This window comes from Scylla paramamosain, chromosome 7, assembly GCF_035594125.1.
Source record: "Scylla paramamosain isolate STU-SP2022 chromosome 7, ASM3559412v1, whole genome shotgun sequence".
Lineage (NCBI taxonomy): Eukaryota > Metazoa > Arthropoda > Malacostraca > Decapoda > Portunidae > Scylla > Scylla paramamosain.
The window spans coordinates 12,956,697-12,980,000 of NC_087157.1; the positions used below are offsets into that span (position 1 = coordinate 12,956,697).

A 23,304-nucleotide genomic window follows, 5' to 3' on the forward strand; every position below is an offset into this window, starting at 1 on the left:
TGATTCCATTGTGTTTCTGTGGTGCTAATGTCACGGCCGCCTTGAAGCACACACCACCACACCACATCACGGACCTGCCCCTCATTGTATCACCACCACCACCACCACCACCACCACTTCTACTATCACTATTGGTGCGGCTACTACTACTATTACTACTATTACTTCGATACTACTACTACTACTACTACTACTACTACAACTACAACTACTACTACTACCATTACTACTACTAACTACTACTGCTACAACAACTACTACGACTACTACTACTACTACTATTACTACTACTACTACTATTACTCTGCTACTATTACAACAACAACAACAACAACAACAACACGAACAACAACAACAGCAGCAGCAACAACAACAACAACAACAACAACAACAACAACAACAACAACAACAACAACAACAACAACAACAACAACAACAACTACTACTACTACTACTACTACTACTACTACTACTACTACTACTACTACTACTACTACTACTACAACTACTACTACTACTACTAACTACTACTACTGCTACAGCTATTACGACTACTACTACTCCTCTATGATGCTTACATGGTGTAAGTCTTAAATTACTAACACCACTACCATGAATATTACGTCATTTATCATCACCACCGTCACCATCACCAACATCAGCATCACAAACACTAGCACAACACCACTACTGCTACTTGCCACCACCACCACCACCACCACCACCACCACCACCACCACCACCACCAACAACAACAACAACAACAACAACATATTACATATAAAAAAAATATATATAACAAAAGTATATATCACAATTTAGCACCACCATCATCACCACCGTGACCACGACAATCACTACAACCACCATCATCTTTGCATACCACCACTCACAATACACAATAGTACCACCACCACCACCACCACCACCACCACTACAGCATATCGTTGCGAAACCCGATAATGAAGGTCACCTCAGCTGGATGTGAATATTTTATGCCCACTCTCCCTCCTCTCCCTCCCCCTCCCGTCCCTTCCTCTCTCTTCCTTCTTTTCCCTTCCTGCACATTTTTATCCTCACTACTGCCTTAATATTTTACTTCCCCCCTACCACTCCTCCTGCTCCTCATCCTCCTCCTCTCCCTCCTCCTCATCCTCCTCCTCCTCCTCCTCCTTCTCCTCCTCCTCCCTCACTTAATGCAGCTCAGAATTTCTCCACTTTCCAGCCTTTTAAATACCTCCAAAGTACGTTTCCCTCCACTTCTCCCTCCCTCCCACTAGAGCTGTGTCGTTCATCCACTTCCTCCACCGTCTCTTTCTCTTATAAGGCGCAGATTGTTGAAGAAAAGTATGCATTGTGGGTAGAGAAGGAGAAGACACGGTGCCTCGGCTGCAGTGTGGCCGCCCTTCACTTCATGATAGATGGTGAAAGGTAGAGAGCTTGGGAAAGATACAGTAATAATGATAATAGAAGCAGCACTGACTATGATCCCTCATCACCACTACCACTATAATAACAACACCATAGTAATCATCATCATCATCATCACCGCCATCACCATCACTACCAACAACAAAAAAATAGTGTATATCTAAAAAAAAAAAAAATGACATAATAAAGGATGAGGTGCCGTGATGAGAAGAGAGAGAGAGAGAGAGAGAGAGAGAGAGAGAGAGAGAGAGAGAGAGAGAGAGAGAGAGAGAGAGAGAGAGAGAGAGAGAGAGAGAGAGAGAGAGAGAGAGAGAGAAAAAGAAAGTCGAGGGGATAAAAAAGGTGAAAGGAAAAATGTTTAACTGTGATGGATAAAAACATAATGGTGGCGACGTGGACGAGGAGGAGGAGGAGGAGGAGGAGGAGGAGGAGGAGGAGGAGGAAAACAAAGACGACGACGATGACAAAACCAACAAAAATGAGAACGCGGAAGAAATCTACAAGCAAAGGAGAACAGAGGAACGAAGGAAGTTGTGAAAGCAGTCAATAATGAGAAGTAGGAAGAGAATGCGGAAAGGAGAGAAGGAGAAGGAAAGAGGATAAGGGGAAAATAGTCAGTAATGAGGAGGATTAAGAGAATAATAAGAGGATGAGGGAAAAACAGAGGATAACGAAGAGGACGAGAAAGAGAACATGAAAAAGAGAGAAAAAGAAGGAAAGAGGATAAGAGAAAAAAAGTTGATAGTGAAAAGAACGAATGAAAGAATAAGAAGGAAATGCGAGAAGGAGAAAGAAGAAAAGGGAAAGTGAAGCAAAGATGAGGAAAAATAAAAAAAGGTCAATAATGAGGAACAGGAAGAAGAGAATAATAAGAAAAGGAGAGAGAAAAAAGGAAAAGAGAAGGTGAAGGAAAAATGAGGAGGGAAAAGTAGTCGATAATGAGGACAGTGCCTAATTGGGTTGAGGGCGAGGAAATCAGGGCGAGCAAAAAGACTTTATTTGAAATCAATAAACTGATCACAACCTTCATTTCCACTGCAGGAACTTCGATAATTACAAGTTCAATGGTGATTTTACAGGCACTGAAGAGGCGCAGGTGGTGGTGGTGGTGGTGGTGGTGGTGGTGGTGGTGGTGGTGGTGAAGCATTAGAAGGTAGAGGATTACAAAGATTACGAAGGTTAAACGAACAGCAACACATCTTAAGGTTCCTCCAGAGTTATTTAGAAGCTACTGACAACATACAGGGGAAAGAAACAAGACAGTACAGCAGAAGACTTATCGCCACCCACAACTCCCTCCAGCTTGCACCGGCAGGGGATGGTCGTGAAAAGTACTATATATCATTCAAAAACAGAAGTGAGATTTTTATATAATTATGAAAGGAGGAGGAGGAGGAGGAGGAGGAGGAGGAGGAGGAGGAGGAGGAGGAGGAGGAGGAGGAGGAGGAGGAGGAGGAGGAGGAGGAGAGGAAGGAGGAGGAAGAGGAAGAGGCCCTAGAAAGAAAAAAAGAGCTTGTAATAGAGAAATATGAAATAACTGAACACAATATTCGTAAGGTGTTATTACAATTGTTATTATTATTATTATTATTATTATTATTATTATTATTATTATTATTATTATTATTATCATTATTGTTATAATCCTTATCAGCATCATCATCCTTATTGCAACTTTGAGGCCGACAAGAACTCGTACAAGTGACCTTGCAAACCGATTACATGCGCGCGCGCGCGCGTGCGCATATGTATGTGTGTGTGTGTGTGTGTGTGTGTGTGTGTGTGTGTGTGTGTGTGTGTGTGTGTGTGTGTGTGTGTGTGTGTGTGTGTGTGTGCACATATGTAGGCAGCACACACGCATACGAACACACACACACGCAAACCCACATCTTCATGAGTTTCCAGAAAGCAATAAGGAAGTAATTTACGCGACGAGATTGACAACCAAGACTCACACGCACGCACGAGCACACACACACACACACACACACACACACACACACACACACACACACACACACACACACACACTGCATTCACCACCGCCTCTCCGCATACCGATATTCATGAGGACCTGAAGCTGACACGTAGAATCACGTTTATTTTCACCGTGAAAAGCTCCTACATGTGTGTGTGTGTGTGTGTGTGTGTGTGTGTGTGTGTGTGTGTGTGTGTGTGTGTGTGTGTGTGTGTGTGTGTGTGTGGCTGACGCTATACCACACACATACAGTATACCCTAAAAAGCAAAAATATACAAAGGAAAACAAAACATAATAATTTTTACAGACGAATCAAAACACCCCCTCCCCAAAAAAATACACACACACACACACACACACACACACACACACACACACACACACACACAAACCCACAAAAGGAACGACATAAAAAAGAAAAAAAAACTGCGTACCTTCTCCCTCCCGACCAAAAAAAAAAAAAAGTAAAAAAAAATAAATAAATAAAAAATAAATGAATAAATATTAAAAAATAACAACAAATAAAGGAGTTGTATAACTTTTACATCTAAACAACGAATTGATAAAACGAACAAAACACATAAAAAAGAAAAAAAAAGCAGGTTTTGTGTGAAAGCGGAGCACCAAAGGGAGCAGAAAAAGGGGAACAGAAAAAAGGGAACAGAAAAAGGGAACAAAAAAAAAAAAGGGAGGGAAAGGAACAGCATCCTGCGGCGGGGGCCCTTCCGGAGGCGGCGGCGCTGACAGGATTGGGGGAGAGAGGCAAGGGGGCATGGAGGGAAGTAGAGAAGGTGAACGAGGAGGGGGAAGGGGGCGTCTAGTCTAGTAGTAGCGGAGTCTGCTATTATTCTTACACCCCTCCAGCCAGCCAGCCACTTCCATGATCCAAGGAACGAAAGAAAGGGAAAGGAGGAGGAGGAGGAGGAGGAGGAGGAGGAGGAGGAGGAGGAGGAGGAGGAGGAGGAGGAGGAGGAGGAGGAGGAGGAGGAGGAGGAGGAGGAGGAATACAAAGGAAAGCCAAACAGCAACAGACCTTTTTGTCCTTGCAAGGCTGTTTGGTAACTACTTCTAACTAGCTACAGGGAAGAGAGACAGGACAGCACAGCAGAAGGCTCCTCCCCACCCCCACCACTTCCTCCAGCTTGCGCTGACATGGATATAATTGGGAAAAAGTGCCATGCAGTATGGAAAAACTGACATGGAATTTTCATAGGAAAGGATGAAAGGAAGTTCTACTATTCACTCTACGGTGAACTCTATACGCCTATCTGAAAATGAACACAGTTTATAATAAAACTGGTGTAATATAAAAGAGTTTATTAGTGAATTTAGTAATTATTCGGATAAGAAGAGAGCTTGTTGGTGATTAGCTTTTAAATATTTGTCTATTTTATTTTGAATGATACAATAGATTTGCTGTTTACGGTTTGTGCAGGAAGTTTATTTCATATATTTACTGTGGGATTAAAGAAAAATATTTGGCCTCGAGGGATTTAAAACGTTTGGGTATAATCTTGAATCCATTATTTCTTGTTAGGTTAGAATGATCAATGTTAAAATAATTATTTGCATCAATGTTACTATATCCTTTAAAATTTTTGAACACTTCAATGAGGTCTCCTCTTATCCTGTGCTTTGTTAAGCTAAATAGCTTTAGCTCTTCCAGTCTTTCCTCATACGGCTTATTACGCAATCTTAGAATCATCTTAGTGACTCGTTGTATTTTTTCTAGTTCTTCAATATCTTTTTTTGTAATATGGTCATCAGAACTGTACACAGTATTCTAGATGAGGGCGCACCAGTGAGTTATATAAGGCAAGTATAACCTTTTCTGATTTAAATTCAGAGGTTCTTCCAATGAATCCTACTAATATATTTGCCGTCTTTACTGTTTCTGTGCAGTGTTGACTCGGCTTTAGGTCTTTTGATACAACGACACCAAGATCTTTTTCTTTTTCAGCGTTTGACAGTGGCATGTTATTCATTACATCTCGCCTGAACATTGTTGCTTCCGATATGTAGAACTTTACACTTTTCTATATTGAATCTCATCTGCCATTTTTCTGCCCAGCTTGTTAGTTTATTGAGGTCACACTGCAGTTCCTGCCACAGTGACACTGACGTTATTTTACTTGTCATTTTGGTGATGATGAGGAGGAGGAGGAATAGGAGGAGGAGGAGGAGGAGGAGGAAGACAAACCCGTTAAGAAGAGGCGAGGATTTAGATTGAAATCGGGGACGTGGCGGGCTGTGATAGTAACTTTGGTAACTGTCACCTTCAGTTTTCTCTTCCTTTTCTTCCGTTTTCTATACCCTCCTTTGTCCGGGCACACTAACTCCATAAGACTCCTGAAAGGACAAGATAGACTGGTTCCCCGTGTGGGTGTGACCTCGAGTAACCCCTTCCCTCGTGTTATTAGTAACTTATGAAGATTAGACAGAGTTATGGATGAGGATGACAGGTGGAAATAATATAGGTACTCTTCTTGCAGGGACTAACCACGTATAGGCCTGATGTTTTATTTTACCTTTTTTTATTTTCTTATGTTATTATATTCTATCTATCAATACCTTTTATTTCAGGTCATATAGTGTGGCTTTTTTTAAGTCTCGTAAGGGCTAATAGGTCTCTTGCTGTTTATTCATCTCTTGTGTTCCTTTGTGTTATGGTTATTCTCTTCAGAATATGAAGAGTAAGAATTATATATATATATATATATATATATATATATATATATATATATATATATATATATATATATATATATATATATATATATATATATATATATATATATATATATATATATATATATATATATATATATATATATATATATATTTTTTTTTTTTTTTTTTTTTTTTTTTTTTTTTTTTTTTTTTGCTTAATTTAGAAAATGAGGATTTTAAAAGAATATTATAGTACCAAATATATTACCAATGATGCATTTCTTCGTGTGGGTATGATATTCTCTCTCTCTCTCTCTCTCTCTCTCTCTCTCTCTCTCTCTCTCTCTCTCTCTCTCTCTCTCTCTCTCTCTCTCTCTCTCTCTCCCCTAATTGCAGCAGGTAAATGGCAGCGGTGTTCCTGCTTAATGAGGCCGAGTGATTAGGGTCATTTAGGGCCTCGCAGATTGGGGTCAATGCTCCGGCTCGCTTTTCACTTCATATTCAGGAAGGAAGAAAAAGGGAAATACCAACATGACATTCTCTCTCTCTCTCTCTCTCTCTCTCTCTCTCTCTCTCTCTCTCTCTCTCTCTCTCTCTCTCTCTCTCTCTCTCTCTCTCTCTCTCTCTCTCTCTCTCTCTCTCTCTCTCTCTCTCTCTCTCTCTCTCTCTCTCTCTCTCTCTCTCTCTCTCTCTCTCTCTTCTCCGTATTAAATCAACGCAGCCAACTAATACCAGGAAGAGGTCGACGTCTTACCCCTCTCTCTCTCTCTCTCTCTCTCTCTCTCTCTCTCTCTCTCTCTCTCTCTCTCTCTCTCTCTCTCTCTCTCTCTCTCTCTCTCTCTCTCTCTCTCTCTCTCCTCATCCTCATCCTCTATCCTCGCAACGGTGTGTTTGTCGACGTGACTCGCTCGCGGCGGACCTTACCTACACACGTACGTACAATCACTTACGTAAAGGCCAAGGTGACCTTTCAACTCACGTGCCTATCCAGAACCTGCACCTTATCACCTCACCTTAATATGGACTTTCTATCATAAAACTTCACCTTTGAGATTCTCCATTCAATATTCTTACTATAACTTGCATTATTACTGTTATCTCTCACCTTGCATTACTGTTCTCTCTTACCTTTGATATTCTCTGTATATAATATTTCTGCAAGTTAAGTTCATGTACAGTACATTGCCTCAATGCTTTTAATCTTATGTTTACTCTCAATTCTCTTTTCCCTCTTCCTCTTCTCTTTCTCTTCTCTTCCCTTATGTACACACCATTCCCCCGCTTTTCACCGTTGTTTTACTCAGCTTTCTTTCTCTTTTTTCTCTTCTCGTTCTCTTTTCTTTCTTTCTCTTTTCCTCTTTCTCTCCTGTGTTTCGTTTTTTTCACTTCTTTTTCTCTTCTCTTTCTCCCTTTCTTTTCTCCTCTCTTTGTTTACACTCACGTCATTTTCTTTCTTCTCTCTCTTCTCTCATTCCTCTCTTCTCATATAACAAATAGAGGGTCTTACCGTGATCAATGGGGCCTCGCCTCAACGTGGGCCTCCCTCCCGCTTACCTGTGAGAGAAGAGGCGTGAGTGAGGACAGGTAGACACATGACGGAGGAAATAGTGGTGTGGATGAAAGTGGCGGTAGAAGGTACTGGTGTTGTGGTGGCTCTGATGGTAGAAGTAGGTAGTATTAATGCTAGTGTTGTTGTTGTTGTTGGTGGTGGTGGTGGTGGTGGTAGTGGTGGTGGTGATGGTGGAGGTGGTGGTGGTGGTAGTTAGGTTATTATTATTATTATTATTATTATTATTATTATTATTATTATTATCATTATTATTATTATTAGCAGTAGTAGTAGTAGTAGTAGTAGTAATAGTAGTAGTAGTAGTAGTAGTAGTAGTAGTAGTAGTAGTAGTAGTAGTAGTAGTAGTAGTAGTAGTAGTAGTAGTGTAGTAGTAGTAGTAGTAGCAGTAGTAGTAGTAGCAGTAGTAGTAGTAGCAGCAGTAGTAGTAGTAGTAGTAGTAGTAGTAGTTGATGTTGTTGTTGTTGTTGTTGTTGTTGCTGTTGTTGTTGTTGTTGTTGTACTAGTTATTGTTGTTGTTGTTGTTGTCGTTGGTGTTGTTGGTATTTTTGTTGTAGAAATAGAAAAGTATTAATAGACTTAGTAGTAGTAGTAGTAGTAGTAGTAGCAGTAGTAGTAGTAGTAATAACACCACAACCACCACCGCCATCAGTAACAAAAAAAAAAAAAACACACACACAAAGGAATAAACCAAAAGATTAAATAGACACCAAACGAACGATATCAAGTGAGAAAGAGAATCAGAAAACCACACACACTCACACACACACACACACACACACACACACACACACACACACACACACACACACACACACACACACACATCTAAAGGATTGGCAGTGAAGTGCAACAGAAAACTGAGCTTCACTTGCTTTACATTAGACGTTATTATTTTATCTGCACTTCGATGATAAAAAGAGGAGGAGGAGGAGGAGGAGGAGGAGGAGGAGGAGGAGGAGGAGGAGGAGGAGGAGGAGGAGGAAGAACGACGATATATGAGGAAAAAAAAAGAAGGAAGATGAGGGAAGGTATAGAAGGACATGAATGAATAAGGAAGGATGAAGGGAAGAGGAAATTGGAAGGGAAAGGGAAGAAGATGAAAGGAGAAAAGAAGGATGTGCGGTCCATCTTTTTATTCGTGTTTTATATTTTTCTTGTCAATAATGATGTGGTCGAGGTGGAGGAGGAGCAGGAGGAGGTTTAAGTATATTTCGACAGATGGAAGACGACGACGGGGACAAAGAAGAAGAAGAAGAAGAAGAAGAAGAAGAAGAAGAAGAAGAAGAAGAAGAAGGAGAAGAAGAAGAAGAAGAAGAAGAAGAAGAAGAAGAAGAAGAAGAAGAAGAAGAAGAAAAAGGAAAAGGAGACTGGAAAACAAGCAAAAACCAAAACCAAAACAAGAAAAGAAAGTGAAAAGAATAAGAACAAGAAATAAAACAAAACCACAGCCACACACAAAAAATAGTAAAAATAAATAAACAAAAAAAAAAGAAAATATACACAAAAAAAGGAAAAATAAAACGAGAAGAAGAAGAAGAAGAAAAAGAAGAAGAAGAAGAAGAAGAAGAAGAAGAAGAAGAAGAAGAAGAAGAAGAAGAAGAAGAAGAACACACACACACACACACACACACACACACACACACACACACACACACACACACACACACACATCTTTAATACCACTTCCCCACTCATGAATCAGTGTTACCCCAACCTCCCATAAGCACCTACCCTTAACTTTTCCACACCACCCCTCCCCTTCTCCTCCCCCCTCTTAAACCTTCCCCTCACCCTCCCCACAGAAAAGTCGTTAGCAGGTGTTTAAAAGTCTGTGGGCGACGCGGTGTGGCTGAAGAGAAGGAGGAGGAGAAGGAGAAGGTGAAAAAGGTGCTGAGTCAGTCAGTAAAGGGCAGACTGAGGGAGGGGAAGGGGGAAGGGGGTAGAGGTAATGGAATGCGGAAAGGGAAGAGGAAGGGGAATGTGGAGGAAAGGTAAGGTCCTGAGAGAGGGAGGGAAAAGGTGAGGGAGGAAAGAAATGAGGGAAAGGTGAGAAGAGGATGAGGGATAGATGAGCGAGAAATGAATGAAGGAAGAAGTGAAAGGAATGGTGAGAAAAATTACGTGAAAAGGTAGAGAAAGAGTACAGGGAAAAAAAAAAAAAAAAGGGAGGGAGGAAGAAATAGCTGTCTTCAGCCTCTCTCTCATCACCGCAGTGTTGCATTTCTAGCTGTCTTCTACCACTATTTTCATGCCAACTGCTCTTCTGATCTTGCTAACTGCATGCCTTCCCTCCTCCCGCGAGCTCGCTGCACAAAACTTTCTTCTTTTTCTCACCTTTATTCTGTCCACCTCTCTAATGCAAGAGTTAACCAGTATTCTCAATCATTCATCCCTTTCTCTGGTAAACTCTGGAACTTCCTGTGTGTTTCTGTTTCTCCTATGACTTCAATTCCTTCAAGAGGGAGGTTTCAAGACACTTATCCTTCAATTTTTTACTACCGCTTTGGACCCTGTTCTGGAATTGGCATCTCAGTGGGCTTTTTTTTTTTTATTGGATTCTTGTTGCCCTTGGCCAGTGTCCATCCTAAATAAAAATAAAGAAAGAAGGATGAAGGAAAAAGATAACATTACCAGGGGGAAAAAGAGGGAATAAACAAGAAAAGAGCGAAGAAACTGATAAAGGGGTGTGTGATGACTGAATGAAGGGAGAGACAGAAGGTGAGGGAAGAGGAAACAGTAAAGGAAGAACGAGAGAAGGAATAAGAGACTAGGAGAAAAAAAATAAAGCGATAAGAAAAAGAAAAGAGTATATAAACTGACGAAGGAGGAGTGTGTGATGACAGAATGAAGAGAGAGAGAGAGAGAGGGAGAGAGAAGAAGAGAGGAAAGGGAAGAGGAAGTAGTGAAGGAAGAATGCATAATGAACAGATATATAGAAAAAAAGAGAGAAACAAAGAGAGTACTTCCGAAACTGACAAAAAAGAAAGATATGTGAACACTGAATGAACACGGACATGAGCACAGACGCAGGGAGAATGGGACAGGTAAACAGGTAAGGGAAGTGATGCAGCCGGACATGTTCTCCTCAGCACAGGGCAGCATCGATCGTGGGGCTTCGGATGCATGGCGTGAAGTAGGTTATTGATCACGGATGCCACGGGAGGCTGCAGGAATCTCGCCACCGTTCAGGAATGAGGAAGGAAGGAAGCAGAAGGAGGAGGAGGAGGAGGAGGAGGAGGAGGAGGAGGAGGAGGAGGAGGAGGAGGAGGAGGAGGAGGAGTAGGAGTAGGAGGAGGAGGAGGAGGAGGAGGAGGAGGAGGAGGAGGTACTATACTGCATTAAAAATTTGTAAGACAGATGAAAAGTTGAAAGGAAACGTATTTATGGACAGGGAGCGAGAGAGAGAGAGAGAGAGAGAGAGAGAGAGAGAGAGAGAGAGAGAGAGAGAGAGAGAGAGAGAGAGAGAGAGAGAGAGAGAGAGAGAGAGAGAGAGAGAGAGAGAGAGAGAGAGAGAGAAGATTACCTCCAGGGTAGGACCCTTCAGGTAGTAGTCAACGGGCAGTCATCAAGACCTTCACCTGTCCGGGCCTCAGTTCCACAAGGCTCCGTCTTGGGCCCAGTCCTATGGAACATATACATCGACGACCTCCTCCGGCAGCTGTCATCTGTGGCAGCATACGCCGACGACTGCACACTCTCCCGCTCCTACTGCCGCCTCGACAGTCAGCGTGCCGTCACTGAGCTGAACAGGCAGCTCGGACTGGTGGAGCAGTGGGGAAAGATGTGGCAGGTCAACTTCGCTCCTGAGAAGACGCAGGCGATGGTCATCTCGCGGTCCCCAGGTGCTTCACACGCAGTCTCAGGACAGCTGCGTTTTGGAGGCAAGAGCCTGCCACTTCAGGATTATATCAAGATCCTGGGCGTGTCTGTGGACCGCGGCCTACGCTTCGATCACCACATCAGTGTAGTCGCCCGCCAGACCTCTCTCCGAGTCTCTGCCCTGCGTAGGATGGCGAACACCCTCGACCCACGGGGCATCCTCACGCTATACAGGGCACAGATACGCCCATGTATGGAGTACGGTGCCCTGTCCTGGATGTCGAGTGCCGCCACCCACATGCAGAGACTGGATGCTGTGCAGCGGCGAGCCCTGCGCTTGGTGGCCACCGATGAGGACCAACAGCACCCACCACCAGTAACGTCACTGGAGCACCGCCGGGACGTGTCGGCACTAGTGGTGTGCCACAAAACTCAGGTGCAGAGGGTCCCTCACCTTGACCCCCTGAGGCTGCTGCCACACGCAGTACAGAGGTGCACCAGAGCTGCAGCCAGTAGCGACGAGCTAGTGAAGGTGCCTCGATCTCGCTCTAGCCAACACCAGCGCACCTACACAGCCAGGACTTCGCGGCTGTGGAACATGTTCACGGCGGCCACGCCCCAAGTGCAGGACATGTCCACGCACCAGGTGAAGCTGGCAGCCCACAGCTGGCGTAGCACGCACCTGTCCCCACTGGCGCTTTAAATCTTTAAATTTTTATTATTTTATTGTATTAACATTATAATCTTTATGTTAAGCATGTATAGTGTTATTCCTGTTAAAAATACTAACATAGGCTTTTAAATAATTCCACACTCAACGTGGAATTTTAAGCCTTTCTGTAAATATTTGTTTAAAAAAAAAAAAAAAAAAAGAGAGAGAGAGAGAGAGAGAGAGAGAGAGAGAGAGAGAGAGAGAGAGAGAGAGAGAGAGAGAGAGAGAGAGGTGGTGGGTTACGTCAACATTAAGGAAAAGTCAATCATCCTTCTTCAGTTATTTATACACAGCTGATAGCTCTCTCTCTCTCTCTCTCTCTCTCTCTCTCTCTCTCTCTCTCTCTCTCTCTCTCTCTCTCTCTCTCTCTCTCTCTCTCTCTTCTCTCTCTCTCTCTCTCTCTCTCTCTCTCCATTCACCATCATCCCCTTTTCTTCATTCTTCTGATCTTTCTTACTGGTGTTTGTATTCTACTTTTACTTCTACTTCTATTTTCCAATATTCCTTCATTATCTTCCTCTTCTTCTTTCCTTTTTCATCTCATGTTTCTCCTTTCCTCAATTTTTCTTTATTTTTCTCTTCTCTTCTTCCTCTTTCTTTGTAATTTTAAGACATCTCTTTTTTCTATTTCTTTTTAATTACTTTCTTTTCTTCCTTCTGTTTCATGTTTTCTTTTAATTTTATGGTTCGTTTTTTTCCTATTTTTTTTTCATTCTTTCTTTCTTTCTTTCTTTCCTTCCTTCCTTCTTCTTTCATCTTTTTTCTTTTCTCTTCTTTTCTTCTTCTCATATGTTTTCTCACTTATCTCTCTTTCCTTCCTATTTTACGACCTCTTTTATTCCATACTTATTTCTTTGGCAAGGTTCTTTTTATACTCTGCTGCTTTATCTTCCCTCCTCCTCCTCTTCCTACTCCATTCTATCAAAGGGAGGGAAGGAGCAATGGATTATCTGGAATGAGGAAGAGGAGGGAGACAAAGGAAGAGAGAGAGAGAAGGGGAGGGGGAAGAGGGAGGAAACAGAAGGTGTGTGTGTGTGTGTGTGTGTGTGTGTGTGTGTGTGTGTGTGTGTGTGTGTGTGTGTGTGTGTGTGTGTGTGTGTGTGTGTGTGTGTGTGTGTGTGTGTGTGTGTGTGTGTGTGTGTGTGTGTGTGTGTGTGTGTGTATTTCATAAGTTAGTTTGAAATTCAGATACAATAGTTACACAGAGAGAGAATACACATGAGAGACCTGGGAGATGGAAGGTTGAGAAGAAAGATGAATACTTAAGTTGCGTTGATGAAAGTAAAGTAAAGTAAATGACCATTTTAAGGATAGATGACTTGTCAGTTGAGGGAAATAAGTGAAAGATTTAAACATCTTGTACTTGACCTCTGCTTTTAAGATTTTCCCGCCAATAGTAAAAACAAAGTATAAGCATGTATGAATGGATATGAAGCTAATTGTTGAAAAAGTAGAAGAGAGAATCATAAAGCGAAACATAATTATAACGTAAGAAAAAACAATACCAATTCTAACACTTTGATTATTAAAAGTAAAAACTATGGACGAGAGATTAAAAGGGTTCAAAACAAGCAGAGAATTAATGTCATCAAACAGCTAAGAGAAAATAAAACAAAAGATTCTTCGCTGTGCTGGAAAATAATAAAAGGCTCCAAGAAAGTAAAGACATATCTCTTACACTTGAAAATTTCTATGAACACTTCAAACACCTTTGTCACGAAACTCACGCTGATGAGAGATTTGATTACACTTATGATGATAACGAGGCCACTTCACCCATACTTAACGATTTTATTAGTAGTCAGGAGATTACGAAATGTATCAACAGGTTAAAACACAGCAAAAGTCCAGGAAGTGATATGATACTAAATGAATACATCAAGAATACTAAAGATATGATGTGTCCACTGTATGTAAAATTATTCAACAAAATTCTTCACGCTGGTGATTTCCCGAGTGAATGGCAGGTAGGTGTTGTAATGCCATTGTATAAAAATAAGGGAGATATAAATGATTGTAATAACTACAGGGGTATAACTCTACTAATCTGCATGGGGAAATTATTTACCAGTATTTTAAATTAACGTCTAAGAAAGTTTACGAATGCCTACGATGTTATGGAAGAAAGTCAGGTTGAGTTTAGGAATGAATATTCAACTTTGGATCACATATTTTTATTAAAAAGTGTAACAGAACTGTTCAAATGGAAGAAAAGGAAAAGTTGTTTTGTTTGTTTGTTGATTATGCTAAAGCTTTTGATATGGTATGGAGGGAGGGACTATGGTATAAACTAGTGAAAGAAAATGTAAAAGGTAAAATCCTAAATGTAATTCAGAGGATGTATGAGAACATCAAGTAATGCGTTATGTTAAATGAAGAGTTGTCTGAAACCTTTGTATGTAATGCTGGTGTTAAGCAAGGGGAAAATTTGTCTCCATTACTATTCGCTTATTATATAAACGATATTGAAGAACTTCACGATAAAAAAAACTGTAAACATTTTTATTTTAGTGAAGATCTTGTGAACAGACTCATGAAAATACTTGTTCTTATGTATGCAGATGATACGGTGATTCTGTGCGATAGTGAGGAGGAAATGAGGCGAATGCTGTTAGCTATTTTATAGTTATACTAATTAATGGAAACTGACGGTAAATTGTAGTGAGACAAAGACTGTTGTATTTAACAGGGGAAGAATTTCTCTTAATAATAATTTCCAGTTTAATGGCAAAAATATAGAAATTGTTGACAAGTACAAGTACGTTAGGGTCACTTTTAATTATAATGGTAGGTTTCGTAGCGGTCAACTACAATTAGTAGAACAAGCCAAGAAAGCTATGTATTCTGTAATAGGGACAAGTAGAAATCTTGATTTACCACTGGAAATCCAACTTGAAATCTATAACAGCATGATAGCATCTGTACAGATGTATGCAGCACGTATGAGGTTATAATGTTATACGAGATAAGGAACTATTGCATACAAAATTTCTAAAGGATGTGTTGTTTGTACATAAAAAAAAAAAAAAAGTAATGATATAGTTTATGCGGAGCTCGGTGTTTATCCACTAGAAGTCAATATTAACTGTAGAATGATAAACTTTTGGGCAAGATTGATAACAGGTAGGGACAGTAAACTTAGTTATTTGATGTATTGTTATTTATGGAAGCTGGATCAATAAGGTCTTTATTTTTCAACATAGTTGACACATATCGGGAATATTTGCAATAATTGCATTATGTCAGGGGTGTGAGACTCACAAACTGTTGTAAATTCAACTTGGTTTAGGAAAGCTGTAGAAATAAGGCTAAAGGATCAATGGCTCACATCATGAAATGCTACTCTGGTGTCAAAATCTATTTGTAGTAGTTACAAAATTTATAAGCATATCTATTGTTTAGAGGAGTATCTTGTTAAACTGAGTAAGGCTAATCGTATTTTGTTGACAAAGCTACGTGCTTCTAATAATGAGTTGCCAATCACTGTGGGAAGATTTAATAATATCAGAGGAGGAGATCGTGTTTGTAAGAAATGTAATACTAGTGTGATAGGTGATGAGTATCATGTATTGTTAGTGTGTGAAAACGAAGAAATTGCAAGACAGAAATAAATATATTCCTGGCTATTACAGAGACAGACCAAGTCAATTCAAGTATATTTCATTAATGCTGACAAGTAATGTAACTATACTGAAGAAACTGGCGTTACTTGTTGAAACTGTACTAAGTTTATTCAGGTAGCAATGACAGTGCAATAACTCGTGTGAAATATCTACGTACAATCATCTAGGTAACATTAGAAGTAAACAATGTTAAAATATTTTGTAATAGGGGCTGTCCTCCTTACTTTTCATATGAAGTCCGAATATTTAATAAACAATCAAGTGAAATAAAAAAAAATCACACACACACACACACACACACACACACACACACACACACACACACACACACACACACACACACACATACAAACACAAAACTACTAAAATCAACCAAAAATTAAATCCAACAAATTCCTCCTCCTTCTTCGTTTATCTTCTTTTTCTTCAAATTATCTGAATAATTATTACCCATCTTTTCTTCTCTATCTTCTTTTTCTTCTTTCTTTTTCTTCGTTCTCTTTAAGTTGGGTCATTCTCATCATCTTAACGACCAGGTAATGACTTTCTCCCCAATGCCTTCTCGTTTCCTCCTCCTCCTCCTTTTTGGTCTCCTTCTCTTTCTCTTATTCCATTTACGTTATCAAGCTCCCTTCCTCCATCTCCTCTTTCATTCCCCTCTTTCATTCTCCTCCTTCTCATTTCGTGGTCTCGTTTTCCTCTTTTATTCCCCGCCTTCCCTACACCGCTTCGCCTTCACCTCGTATTGCTTCTCCTCCTCCTCCTCCTCCTCCTCGCCTTTTGCCCTCACCTGAATGTCACCCCGCACCATTACGAAAATTAGGTCAGGTGTGTGTGTGTGTGTGTGTGTGTGTGTGTGTGTGTGTGTGTGTGTGTGTGTGTGTGTGTGTGTGTGTGTGTGTGTGTGTGTGTGTGTGTGTGTGTGTGTGTGTAAGATTGAACGCACATGACATGTTGGAGTAAGAGGGAATCGCGTGCAGTGTGAAGTAACCAACCTCTTCTAGTCTCACTTTTCTCTTCGGAAGGAGGAGGAGGAGAAGGAGGAGGAGCAGGATAGTTAATCGTGCAGCACATTCTTGTGGCTTCTTAAATTTAGCTAAATGAAACAATCGATCAGTCAGTCAATCAACCACCCTTTACAAGCCTTTCCTAATATTAGCACCATTTGCACTCAAGCGGCCACACACACACACACACACACACACACAAATACACATTATGAGAGCAGTGAGTTAAGCTGGACAACATCCTCACTACTAGAATAGTAAAGGATATAGAAAGATATACTTATTTCACTAGTGATCTAAAAGCCTGAGCATCAGATAATAAGTAAAATCATCGTTAAAAGTCAAGTAACATGTTTGTATTTAGTTTAGTCTGGAATTCTCTGTCTTCTTCTGTATTTCTAGTGCCTCGGACTTCAATTGTTTCAAGAGAGAGAGATTTAAAGATATTCAGATTTGAATGACCCTTTTGGCCACTCTCTTTGGGGACTGGCACCTTCATTGGAGCTTCTTTTCTTTTTTTATATAGCTTTTGTGTTGTTCAAGGCCAGAGATTCTCTGACATTACAAAAAAAAAAAAAAAAACCGAAGTCCCTTGATCTGTAAGAAGCTATCACTTGTCAGGTCTTGAAAGGAGATGGTCAGCAGACAATAGGACCAAAAAATGAATAAGGAACAGTAATCACAGTGGAAGTGAGTGGGCTCTTTTGTATGTTTTTTTTTTTTTTTATGTAAAAAGAGGATCTGACCTAGGGCAACAAAAGAAGGTTTGAAAAAAAGCCACTGAAGCTCTCTGTCTCCAAAGAAAACAGCGTGAAAGCGATAATCCAAGATTCGATATGTGTCTTGAAACCGTATACAGGTAATGAGAGGCAATGGTTACAGGCTGCCTCTATACTGTACGAGTATACTGTAGTCTCTATACTGTATACAGGAGCATCACATTACCTCAGCTTTACTGTCCCGATAACTGCACTGCCTTTCACTCACATCCACTCTCAGCAGCGCCTCAAATCGATCGCCACGCTCCCAGTATAGACGCGTCGCCCCGAGTGAACGGAGAGTCAGCGTGAAAGGAGGCCAGGCAGAACGACCTCTGTCTGTGTCTGGACGGGGTATCGATCCCAGACCCCTTATTAACGAATCGAGCACGGTAACCACTGTGCTACTGGACCGGCTAAATGGGTTATGCACACACACACACACACACACACACACACACACACACACACACACACACACAAAGATAGATACGTAGATACGTAGATAGATAGATAGATAGATAGATAGATTGATTGATTGATTGATAGATAGATAGATAGATAGATAGATAGATAGATAGATAGACAGAAATACAGATATATAAAAATATAGACCGATAGACAGATAGATAGATAGACAGATGGATAGAAATAGACATATGAGAGAGAGAGAGAGAGAGAGAGAGAGAGAGAGAGAGAGAGAGAGAGAGAGAGAGAGAGAGAGACAGAGAGAGAGAGACTACAGAAAGACTTAATGATTTATCGGTGACCTTCTTTTACACTCTCTTCCTCCTATTCTTCCTCTCACTACGCATCCTCCTCTTGCTACTACGTTCTCCCACGGCCACTCGGAAACATCCAGGGCGTGTCATCCCAGCGGCGTGGTTCGGTGCCCTGTGCTGGGAGAGGCTGAGCGAGGAACAGGAAGATGTGCTCAAGCGTCAGTAGTTCAACGAAAACAAATTATTTTTATATACTTTCACTCGGCTCCCCTCCCTTCCCTCACACCCGTCCATACGCAAAACACACTGTACTGCCACTGCTGTCCTCACATCTTACACCTTCACCGTCTCACTCAACCTAAAAACATAATGACATAAGAAAATAAGAAACCATCAGGCCTACATGTGGCAGTCCCTGTACAAAACATACTTGCCCATTTCCGTCTATCGTACTCATCCATAAATCTGTCTTATCTTCTTCCTGTCTGTGTTTATCCATCCCACTAATGCTTATTACATTATTTTGAAAATATCTCTAATCCTACATTACGAATTCCGATAACTATACAAAAATTCACAGAATGTAGTCTTACTCTTAGCTACACGAAGGAAAATACGACCTTATCTCTATTAAAAAATAGATAAATGAAAATTAATATCCAAAGGATAATAAAAAAGACGCATTACTCTAAAATTTGAAATATTAATCCTTTGATTTGATAAGAAAAATAGGAAGTAAGGAGCTTACGTTAATATGAACCATGATCCAAACATAAAAAAAATGAGAAAATTTAATTAAATACTATGCGTTTTCATCAATATTACACGGATTCATGTAATAAAACTCCACTGAAATGACAAATAACGATGGACGCAGTAAGTAAGAATATGAAGAAAAGAAAATAGGAGAGCTGCCAATTTTCATCAATATTACCTAAAAAAAAAAGAAAAAAAAAGAAACGTATTTTCGAACTAAAACTCCACCGAAATTAAAAATACTATAAACTTTCATTAATATTATCTACAAAGTCACACGGATGCACTGAGCAGAAATAGGTAAAAAAAATAAATAAATAAATAAATAAAATGAATAAATAAATAAATAAAACTGAAAAAAAGAAAGAAAATAAAGAAATACAATAAATAAATAAAATAAATAAAACAAAATAAAATAAATGAAATAAAATAAAATAAAATGAAATAGATAAAAAAAAAAAAAAAAAATGCTACCAACTTTCATTAACATTACGTACAAAATTACACGGGCTCTCGCATTAAAACTCCACTGAAATGACAAGTACCGGTAAATGAATTGAGTACAAATATATGGGAAAAGAAAAACAAATACAAATACCATCAACTTTCATTACTAAAGAAAAAAAAAAAAAACATCAACAAAAGCACGCAACGGCAGACGCACTGAGTGATCGGAAATAACCACCATCCCACGAAGCCTTTAGCCGCGGCGTGGCGAGCAAAGGCTGCCGCACAATAACTCAATTTACCTGATCATTATGGCGCCGCCTCCGCGTAATTCAGAATAATTGACAAACAGGCATCAACAGCACGTGAAAAAAACAATCAGGCACGTCAGGTTCCCAAATAGTGTGTGTGTGTGTGTTTGTGTGTGTGTGTATGGTGGTCAAGGAAGCAACTCCACTGCCTCTCCTGGTTCGACTCTCCCCTTGGCACTATTTCGCGTCACTGATTTGCTCTTCTGTGGCATTCAGGTCGAGATGAATAAATACCTGTACTGACCAAAGCCATCCAGGTAATGTCCAGCAATGTTTGGCGCAGTAAGGAGATTAACTTAAATTAGATTATTAAAGTGGAGTAGTGAAGGCATAGTGTATTACACTCGTCATAGTAATAATCGACGCAAGTGGAAAATATACAAACAGACGTGGATGAGTAACAAAAGGCGACTGCACAGGACTCTCTACAAATCGTCATACTCATAATAATAGGCAATTGCAGAGGGAAATATACAAAGGGACGTACATAAGCGACTGCAGAAGACTTAAATAAATCCAAATCTATTATTCTCTTCACACTAATGATAACAAGCAATACGAGACGAGTAACAATCAGTGACTCCATATGAACTTTCTGCAATTAAGAACGAACATAAAATAAAGAGAATAATCTACACGAGCATGGCCACGAGATGACAGCTAATTATGACCTTCACCATCACGAACAGTAATTTACGTGTAGAACGAACAGTAGACAAATACATGCAACTATCTTTAAATCAAGGAGATAAAAATAAATAGATAAATGATGAAAAAAAAATAAAGAATAAAGTAAAGGAGTACAATAATAATGATAAATCTCTAATGAAGATGATAATGATAAATTTCTGATGAGAATAATAATAAATCTCTAACAACGATAATAATGACAAATCTCTAATAATGACAATGATAAATAATTAATAACGATAATAATGATAAATCTCAAATAACGAAAGAAGAAATAAATCTCTAATAACGATAATAATGATAAGTCTCTGGTAACAGGTAGTAATGAGCTTCACCTTCAGGAAGTGGACGAGACACCAGAAATAGCTTATCCACTCAAGTATGAGAAAGAGAGAGAGAGAGAGAGAGAGAGAGAGAGAGAGAGAGAGAGAGAGAGAGAGAGAGAGAGAGAGAGAGAGAAATAACCAGGCTCCACTTGTCGGCAAAAGGTCGCGCCGCCCTCCATGCCAGCACGGGGAGCACACAGGCCAGGAAGTTCTCGGGTGGCGATGTGACTTCTTGGGTTCCCGTTCGATCCTTTCTCCTTCAGAATGAGTCAAAGATATGGGATGTTTTTTTTTTTTTTTCCAGGTTCATTTCATACTCGATGTCCAGGAAGACGAGGAAGGCAATGATTTACACGTACGAGTTTAGAAAGCTCGAGGAACGTGAGGAAGACAATAATTTCTATACGTAACAAGTTCAAAAGACAGGCAGGCAATTACTCGTATATAAAGTTAAAAAAAAGAATCATATATATTTACCAAAAAGTGAGAGTTAAGCCGAGTACAAGAACTTTGGAGACCTACTGTGTTTTCAAGATTTCTCTATATCTTTACTATAATTTTTACGTATCTAACTGGAACTCGACAGAGACTGACATATCCCCACCAAGTTCAGAAAGTGGACATGTCACCGGAAAAGGTTGAGAATTTCCACATAAATTTATCAGAGAGTGAGAGGAAAATTGTATTCTCAGTATTTATTTTATATCTTCTTTTTTTTCAGCTATATTCTTGGATGCTGATACAAAAAAACAGGTAGTCGTAGAACCCACAAGGGGGAATAATATTCTAGATTTAATTCTTACTAGCAGGGAGGAAGCAGTCACGCAGGTAGAGGTTGGAGGACAGCTAGGTAACAGTGACCATAGGGAAATTAGGTACAATTTAGAATGGGAAGAAACAGTTAGAAACAAAAACACTAGTAAAATACCTGACTTTCGGAGAGCAGATTTTGAAGAATTAAAAAGGTACCTCCAAGGAGTGGACTGGCAAGGGATGCAGGGTGAGGTCAGGTCAGGGACGGAGTTCAGAGAGATAAGGCAGGATGAGAGAGGTGAGGTGAGGCGTGAGGGTGTAGGACAAGAGGAGGGAAGATGTGTCCGGAAGGGAGGAGGAAAGAGGAAGGGGGGGAGCTAGGTGTGAGTATGTTGGAATGTCAGGTCATGCTGAAATGAGAGAGGTGAGGTCGAGGCGAGTAGATGAGGGAGTGGAGAGGATGGTAGGGGACGAGATGAGAGGACTAGGTGAAGTAAATGTAGATGAATTGTATAAATATTTCGTAGATAAAGTTCATACAGGTCAGTTAGCAAATATCCCGTATAGAACGATAAGATCACAAAAAAATGACCCTAAATGGATGACTGCTAGGTTAAAGCATTATATAGGGCGTAAGAGAAGTATATATAGGAGATTAAGGGCAGGTGAAGAAGTTTTAAGGACACAATATAATGAATTAGAACAGTCAGGAAGTTAACGAGGAAAGCTAAGGAAAATTATGAATCAAAGGTAGCCAGCCAGGCGAAGACGGACCCCAAGGGATTTTATCAGGTATACAGGACGAAGAATAAGGATACTGTAGGTCCATTAAGGGCAGCAGATGGGGAGCTGGTTAGTTCTGGGGAGGAGATTAGTAAACTTCTGAATGATTATTTTTTAACTGTCTTCACCCAGGAAAACATGCAGGATATGCCAGATAGTGAACAGGTGTTTAGAGCAGATGAGAATGAGAAGCTGACAGATATTTCCATAACTAGGGAGATAGTGGAACAGGAGATAGATAGGCTAAAAAAGTTCAAGTCACCAGGACCTGATGAAATATATCCCAGAGTACTTAAGGAATGTAAAGAGATTATTAGTGAGCCGTTAGTTTCTGTCTTTAGGAAATCACTGGAGTCGGGTGAGGTACCAGTAATGTGGAGGCAGGCTAATGTAGTACCCATCTTTAAGAAAGGAGATAAAACTTTAGCGTCTAATTATAGACCTGTCAACTTAACTTCAGTTGTAGGTAAAATGTTAGAGTCAATAATAGCGAGGAACATTAGAGAACATTTAGACAACCATAACTTGATCAATCAGTCACAGCATGGCTTCACGAAGGGGAAGTCTTGCCTGACAAACTTGTTAAGTTTTTACAGTAGGGTGTACGAGGCAGTAGATCATGGTGATAGTTATGATATCTTATATCTGGACTTTAGTAAAGCATTTGACAAGGTACCCCATCAAAGGCTCCTGAGAAAGGTTAGGGCACACGGGATAGATGGGAAGGTGTTAGGTTGGATAGGGTCATGGCTTAGTGACAGGCGACAGAGAGTGGTAATAAACGGCTCGAAATCCGAGTGGGGTCATGTAATTAGTGGGGTGCCACAGGGATCAGTATTAGGGCCATTGCTATTTCTAATGTATATCAATGACTTGGATAGTGGAATTAGTAGTGATGTTAGTAAATTTGCGGATGACACAAAGATAGGTAGATTAATTAGGTCAGA

The 23,304-nt window shown here is 40.2% G+C and overlaps 1 protein-coding gene across 2 annotated transcripts in view; it reads right to left on the reverse strand.

The window, feature by feature from the left end:
- LOC135102087 (cAMP-dependent protein kinase inhibitor gamma-like) overlaps nt 1-23,304 on the reverse strand; it is a 200,725-nt gene that overhangs the window by 115,337 nt on the left and 62,084 nt on the right. For both annotated transcript variants that reach the window (XM_064006820.1, XM_064006821.1), the window contains exon 2: nt 7,588-7,634. The gene's annotated coding sequence lies outside the window, so the exon portion shown is untranslated. The remainder of the gene's footprint in view (nt 1-7,587; nt 7,635-23,304) is intronic.